The sequence below is a fragment of the Tenrec ecaudatus genome, chromosome 16 (assembly GCF_050624435.1).
Source record: "Tenrec ecaudatus isolate mTenEca1 chromosome 16, mTenEca1.hap1, whole genome shotgun sequence".
Taxonomy (NCBI): Eukaryota; Metazoa; Chordata; class Mammalia; order Afrosoricida; family Tenrecidae; genus Tenrec; species Tenrec ecaudatus.
This window is the reverse complement of record NC_134545.1, coordinates 23,546,365-23,554,345: the sequence shown is the minus strand read 5'-3', so window position 1 is coordinate 23,554,345 and position 7,981 is coordinate 23,546,365.

Below are 7,981 nucleotides of genomic sequence, written 5' to 3'. Positions count from 1 at the left end.
ACTTTCCAATGCACTCCGTCTGAGTACAGAATTATTCACATCGCTGGTGAAGGGTCCAAGGGAATTCAGTGGAGGATTAGTTCCCATGGGGATTTTTGGACTTTCATTGTCAACCACCAATACACATCCCTACTCTGGCATTTATTTGTTCCCACCGAGTTAAATGAAAACAAAACCTTTTTTTTTTTAAACAACTCTCTACTCTGATCTTAGATTTTATTTACAATTTTTAGATCACATGGGTTGTGTTCTTCTGTGTGGAAACAAGAAGACAGTGAGGGGAAAACAAGTCTGTCCTCCAGCATTGGAGCAGCTTCAGTCCCAGGTACTGATGGCTTTTGATGTCTTTCCTGGAACTGGGGGTGAAATGGGGTTGAATAATAGATCCCAACCTGTGGGACAGCACGTCTGAGCACGAATCTCTCCCTCTCTGGGCCTCTCTGGGTGTGGGAGACCTGGTCTGACTCAGCTGCCCTTATGCTTGCTTGCTGTGTCGGGGTCCTGTCAAGTTGGCTTCATATCCAGCTGTCTCCGCTGGAGGAAGGGGTCACTATCCGCTCTGTGACCTAGAGTGAAACCCAGGTATCCCTGTCCACCTGGTGAGTGTAGAGCGCAAGGGATTGTTCAGCCTCTTTCATGGTCAGCAGCTCAGGAGCTGATCCTGGATCAAGTGTTCTGCTGCTTCTCTTGATCTTTCCATGTGGGTTCCATCTTCAAATGTTCTCTGTTGGTGTCCCAGCTCACTTACTGCTCATTTCTCAGAAATTCTGGTTTCTAGGTTTTTCCTCTCCATGTCTTTATTGAAGTGGGATTGCACTGTGCATCTGTCTACAGCCCCATCTTTAGGGCAAGCCAAATCGCTTGTATTGTGAATTGTTTTCAGAAGTGACCATCAGCTTGTTATTGGGAGTGTTAGATTGCTTGAGTGGGTAAGACCTCGGTTCTTGGCTTCCCACGAGAAAGCACTCACGCCGAAGCCTGGTTTGTGATCCAAGTGAGTTTTTATCAAGGGCGAAGAAGTTTCAGGTTTTACAGTCACTGAACACACGGGCAACCTCGTGGACTGCACACCCACACGTGGTGGCCTGAGGCCAGAGAGTCTTCAGCAAAGCTGAGCAGACACAGGACAGGAGCTGAAAGGCAAAGAAGAAAGGTGGTCTCCCAGTTAAGGAATTTGAAGCCTCTGGTTGGGAGGCGTGGTCTAAGGTATTGGTTGACCCCATTGGCTGAATTAAGCCACCTGGGCCTAGTTAGGCCCACCCAGGTGTACCGGCCACCTGGAGCGGGGGCCTGAATTTGGAGCATGCCCAGTTAGTCTTTATGGCTGGCTAAGGGCTCACCTGATTCTCTTCCAATTTCCTGTAGTGGGGGGCTTCAGGCTTGTGGAGGGACAATTCCCCTGTCCCTGTTTGGCTACCTATCATTTCCCCATTGAAGGAATATGGACCCAAATCTTTGGGGTACTGGGAGATGACATCTCTAGCTGGACAAAAGGGGGACGGAGTGGGATTTTGGGTCCACACCCTTCCTACTCTGTTGGAAGGGGTTGTCCACTCAGGCCCCACAATGGATGAGGTTGGGGTGATCCAGTGGCTGGTGGTCCTGGGGGTTGGCACACCTGGCTCAGAGGCATTGGGAACCTGACGACTTCTGGAAGAAACGAAACAGGTGAACCGTTTAGGCCTGGCAGGGACAGAGTGGAGAGACAGCAGTGCCGTTGGAGGTGTGGGTTCAGTGTCACGGGAAGTTGAGAAAAGAAATCTTAGGGTGTCAGTTTACATTAAACACGGGCATTGTGTGGAAGCATTCACTAGCCTTCTGCTACCTACCAGGAGAAGGTTTAGAGTTTCAAGCCTCTCCCCCTCCTCAGTTCTGGTCTTGCCTGCGAGAAAGATTTCAGGTGAGGGGTAGAATTCAGACCAGAGCCAAAGAAAAGTTTGCACAGAAAGGGTAAGTTTACTGAAGGAGGATCCTTTGGCAAAGAAACCCAAAGGGCTCAAAACCGATCTTACAGTCTGCTACTGGCCGAACTCCTACCATAGGTTGGTTTTTTTTTTTTTGCTGTGTAGGTTATTATTATTTTTAAACATTTTATTAGGGGCTCATACAACTCTTATCACAATCCATACATATACATACATCAATTGTATAAAGCACATCTGCACATTCCCTGCCCCAATCATTCTCAAAGCATTTGCTCTCCACTTAAGCCCTTTGCATCAGGTCCTCTTTTTTTTCCTCCTCCCTCCCCGCTCCCCCCTCCCTCATGTGCCCTTGGTAATTTATACATTGTTATTTTGTCATATCTTGCCCTATCCGGAGTCTCCCTTCCCCCCCTTCTCTGCCGTCCATCTCCCAGGGAGGAGGTCACATGTGGATCCCTGTAATCAGTTCCCCCTTTCCAACCCACTCACCCTCCACTCTCCCAGCATCGTCCCTCACACCCTTGGTCCTGAAGGTATCATCCACCCTGGATTCCCTGTAATTCCAGCCCTCATATGTACCAGTGTACAGCCTCTGCCCTATCCAGTCCTGCAAGGTAGAATTCGGATCATGGTAGTTGGAGGGAGGAAGGTTGGCTCTTTTAAGATAAGCTTGTCCCAGCACCCCAACACTCCACAGCCCCTTGGCCTTGCTCTTGTCTCAGTCACTGGGATTGTATAAACACCCAGTCTGTCTTCCTGCAGGCCATTTAAGTATCTCCAATATCTCAGGGTCTCTTCCATTGATAAGGAAATGTGTTTAATTGTCTTTCTCCTTCCTGTGTGCTCAAGAGCTGTGGGGCTCCACCTCCCTTTTGTGTTGAGAATCTTTTCAGGAGCACCCCTGGTCAGCTTCTGGTAGCTAACAGCTTAAAGTTCAACACCGCATACACATTCATTTCCATCACTTGTATTGAATCCCCCCAATACACCATCACTTAACCCACTTCCTCCCTGTGTTTCCTGTTTCCTGCCCTTTTCATTATTCTACAGTGGGCCTACCTCTTGAGGAAACTCACTGCCAGGGATGGGTCGATGCCAACCCATTGGCACAGGGTAGCACTCTCCCCTTTGAATGTCTCAGACCTTAACTGTGTACTGACCATTTGTCGGCCTCCCACGAACTGCCAACCTCACAGATCCCAGACCAACACTTAACCACTGTGCAACCACTCTCTGATACAGAAACGAGGACTCCATTCCACATCTGCCCAAGGAGGATGCCCCTGAGGCAGAGGTCAGACATGTGGCCACCCTTCAACTCCCTGTGCTTACTTTGCCCTCTTCTGAAACCAATCATTTTCCCCATGATCCTCTACTTGTCTGCTGGACACACGAAGTCATTGCCACCGTCACCCAGAACTCAAGATAAGGCTCACAATTATGAGAGTTTATTATGGAGGCTAACAGGGTATAAAATGTTAAGAAAACAGTTTTGTTTTGTTTTGATAAGGCGACAGTTCTTTTGTCTGCAGCACCTCTGGCAGGAAAGTCTCTTTGGTCCTTGGTCTCTCAACGATGTGGTCCCACAGCCTCTGCCTCCTTGGGCCAGGATGCCCAATCAGCACTCTGCCTCATGGTCTGGGTGCTGCCCCTCCACTGTGTCCCATTGTCTAGTGCCTCCTTGTCCTCTGGTGCCTCTGCCACCTCAGGCACGGGTATGGCATACACTCTGCTGGTAGTTTTCTTAATGGATATAGGATTCCTCTCCTGATTCTGAGATGGCTCGCTGTTATACCCAGCCAAATGGCAAAGCTTACCAGTCACTGAACTAAGAATCCTCTAGATCAGCGGTTCTCAACCTGTGGGTCACAACCCCTTTGGCGGTCGACCAACCCTTGCACCAGGGGTCCCCTAAGACCATGGGAAAACACATAAATATTTCACAATATATAATTACATATTGTTTTGTGATTAATCACCATGCTTTAATTGTGTTTAATTATGTTCAATTTGTAACAATGAAAATACAACCCGCATATCAGATATTTTTACATTATGATTCATAACAGTAGCAAAATTACAGTTATGAAGTAGCAATGAAAATAATTTTAAGGCTGGGGGTCACCACCACATGAGGAACTATATCAAAGGGTCGCGGCATTAGCAAGGTTGAGAACTACTGCTCTAGATCTTATTTGTAGGTTCTCACCTATATTTTGGTAGGAATTACAAAAACTAGAAGAACCATACCTAGCAATTTCACTTCACCACACATCCCTGGTGTTATTCTTCCCCTTATTGGTCTGGTTTTGGCCTGAAAATTGAGTCACAGGGATGTGTTCTAAGTGACTAAGTCTTGGTGTTTTCTGTCTGCCCATCAAACCTGGTGTCTTATCGTTTTTAGTTTTGTTCCAGGTTTGCTTTTCCCCCCTCATTCTATCTAGGACCTTTCGAAGCAGTTGGTAGTGGTAGCTGGGTATGATTTACTTCTTCTGGTTTCAGGATCATAGAGTCTGATGTGGGCATGTATATGAATTACTTTCATCTAATTCATGAATGTTCATCTCTCTCCTTTCCTCCAGAGAGGGAGACAATAGTTGCTCCTCTGATGGTCACTCATAGAGTTTTAAGACCCCAGTTTCTTACCAAAGTAGGATGGAAAATACTGTCTTTGTGGACTATGCTTTTGCAATTAAACTTAGTAGTTCCTGACTATGGTCTTGGGCCTCCAGACCCCAGGTATTTGGTTCTAAGGTTTTAGAATTTTGATGCTTAATGTCCCATCATATTCATGGATATAGCAAATCCTTTTTTTTTCCAGTTTCATGCAGGTTTGCTAAATTTGAATTTCAAAAGATGTGACTGGTGGAGGGCTAGAGCCCATCTTGCGACCTGATCCCAGTTGATCTTAGTGAAGGGGAGGGATGGTGTTCACTCTGTCATGTTAAGATTAGCCAATGGTTGATCTATAGTTTGCCTTCCCTTTTTTATTTTACAAGCATGAGTAACTGCAATATTTAACGAGGCTCTACTACAAACCAGGTAGCTAGTGGATATGACCATCTCACAATCAAATGTGGGAGTCCTGGTGGCAGACATTGGGCTGCTAACCACAGGGTCAGCAGTTTGAGACCACCCGCAGCATCACGGGAGAAAGAGGAAGTTCTCTACTTTCAGAAAGATTCACCAGTCTCTGAAACCCACGGGGCAGTTCTACTCCTTTCTATAGGGTTGCTATGAGTTGGAATCAACTTGATGGCAGTGTCGGGTGTTTTTTTTTTTAATTTTAATATGTGCATATAGAATAACTGCTCAGAGTAAACTTTATATTCAAATTTTACTGAGTTTGATAATTTGTGACAGACGTTATAAACATTCAGGTACCCCTTTCTTTTTTAGAGCTTTCTTTCTTATTACTATTTCCTTAATATGTATGGTAGAAGAACTTGCTGTAGCTGACATACAGAATATCGTGCTTGGACGGGGCAAGAATTTGAGATTGGGAAAACCAGGGCAATAGGAAATGTTTCCTACAAACAATAATGATGACGAGTTAACCAGTAGTTATTGGTGGACAGGACGGTGAGCCGGAAAACAATGTGTCAGAGCAAACCTGCAGATTTGATGAAGTACCATTATTTCAGGATGGTTGGAGTCACCTTGCAAGGCGAGAGGTGGACCTTTTCTGTGTCTTCCCTCAGTTTCATGTTTTAGAAACAGTGCCAGGACTTTAGTTATTTAGCCAAATGGGAAAGCAGCCTCTCTGTTGTGAGGATTAGGCAGGAAACTTGGCTTAGCTGTGGCTCCTCAGGATTTGAACTTAAGGACCTGGTCTAGCTCTCCGTACCTGTTTACTTCTGCTAATAAACTGTCTGAATCCCTCAGGCCTGGGCACAGTGCCTGGCAGCAAGATCTATTCTTTGGATGAACAGGCTGGCCACACAGACCCTGGGGGAAACGGGCATTACTGTTTTTCATTATTGACAGCTTGGCATTCCCAGTGTGGGTTCTGGGGTGCTTCTGAGGGATCAGAAAAGTTACTAAGTAGCTGTGGGCCTCACATCACGGATTTGCTAAGGAGAAGCTTCTCTCTGAGCAGTGATGACCTGCACATTCCCAGCCAGTTCCCTAAGTACTCCAAGTTAGAAAAGGCCTGCTGATTTGATTTTATCTGACTTTTAAAACTGATCTTTGATCATATCCCATTCCAGTTGGACTTCCTCCCCTCTTCTTCAGTCCTCCATCACTGATAGTATCTAATTACCTCATCTCTACTTAATTTATTTATGAAAAGGCTGAGAAATCCAGAGCCCTTAGGGAAGCTTTTTCCATGTCCCTTTCTCTCCTTTTAGAATAATAAAATCTCCCTTTTCTGTCTCTGTAAATTGGAATTGCTCTTGCATATTCAAATAAACTTCCTTCCCAGGTTTGGTGGCCGGTCAGTTGTGTGGGTTAACTTGACTTGCTGACTGTCAACAGACCAATCAATCTAGAAACCAGAATTCATTGATCACGTGGAAACTGTTTTCAGGACCAGCTGAGAAGTCTTTTGGACGTCTTCATTTCACATACATGATGTTGTATGCATCCAGTTGACTGACTCAAAGGGCCCCTATGTAGATCACAACAAATCACTGCTGGTCTTGCACCAGTCTCACTATTGTTACTATGTTTGAACCCGTTTTGGCCTCTGTATCAATCCATCTCTTCCTTCTCAATCTTGCGTTAGTTGTCCTTCTCTATGGACTAGTCCCTTCTGATGAAATCTCTCACCATACTTGTTCTTTTTTATTGTATAAGAAAGTTTTATATACAATTTTATACACAATTTCTCAATTGAACATTGGGAAGGCATCCCAACCAGGTCCAGTCCAAGGCCATAAGTCCGATATTAGCCCATCTGTCTGATACTAATCTATGAAGTCTTCAGACTCATGAAACACATGCAATGAAGACAAATGCAGGATGATCACCAGCCAGTGGGTAGAAAGTCTTTGGGTCCAGTGGCGTTGGAAGTATTTCAGCTAGTAGGGGTCATTCTGTGGCTTCTCCAGATCCAGGGTTCTGGCTACATAAGGGTAGGTCCATGTGGCTTCTCAGGGATGTCTCGCAGGAAGTCAGCCTTGTCAGTAGAGAGTCTCCAAGGAAGTGAAGGAGTCTCGCCATACTTGTTCTTTCTTCCTTTTTAAAATCATTTTATTGGGGGCTCGTACAACTCATCACAATCCATCCATCCATCCGTGTCAAGCACATTTGTACATTTGTTGCCATCATGATTCTCAAAACATTTGCTTTCTACTTGAGCTCCTGGTATTAGCTCATTTCTCCCTCCCTCCCTGCTCCCCCTTCCCATTAACCCTTGATAATTTATAAATTATTATTATTTTGTCACCATACTTGTTCTTAAGGAGCATTCTGGTTATAATTTTTTGGAGACCTATTTGCTCCTCTGGCATGCCATGGCATATTCAATACTATTCCTCAACATCAGAAATCAAAGGCATTAATTCTTCTTTGGTCTTCCTTCTTCATCCCATTTTTCTACAAAGTGAATGTATCCATTCATTTTGTAAAATGCTCAAACAATTCTCTGTAGAAAAGCAAAAGGCTTTCTTCTAAAGTTCTTGCATTTCCACCCCACTACTGTTTGAGATGTACCTTTGAATGCATCTTTAAACTATGTAGTTTTTTCCCTCCCTAAACTATGTACTTTCATACTCCTAAAAAAAAAAAACAAACAAAACAGTGCTATGAAACTGATTCAGATTCATGTACATCTTAAGTTTTTAAACTTAAGTCATGGTATCTACTTAAATATCACTATCAAATATCAAGTAAATGATATTTCACCTTTTTTTCCCAACTAACAGTATGCACCACATTCTTCCTCCTCAAACGACATACAAATTGGTGGATTAATATTTCATAAGATCATTAAGATTTTTTCCCCCTTATGAATAGTTTTTAATCTAGCCTCCAAATGCTCCGTGTAGCAAGTACTAGTTCTCTGGGAATTAGCACCGTGCACGGGGTTGGAGACAAAAAAAAAAAAAAAG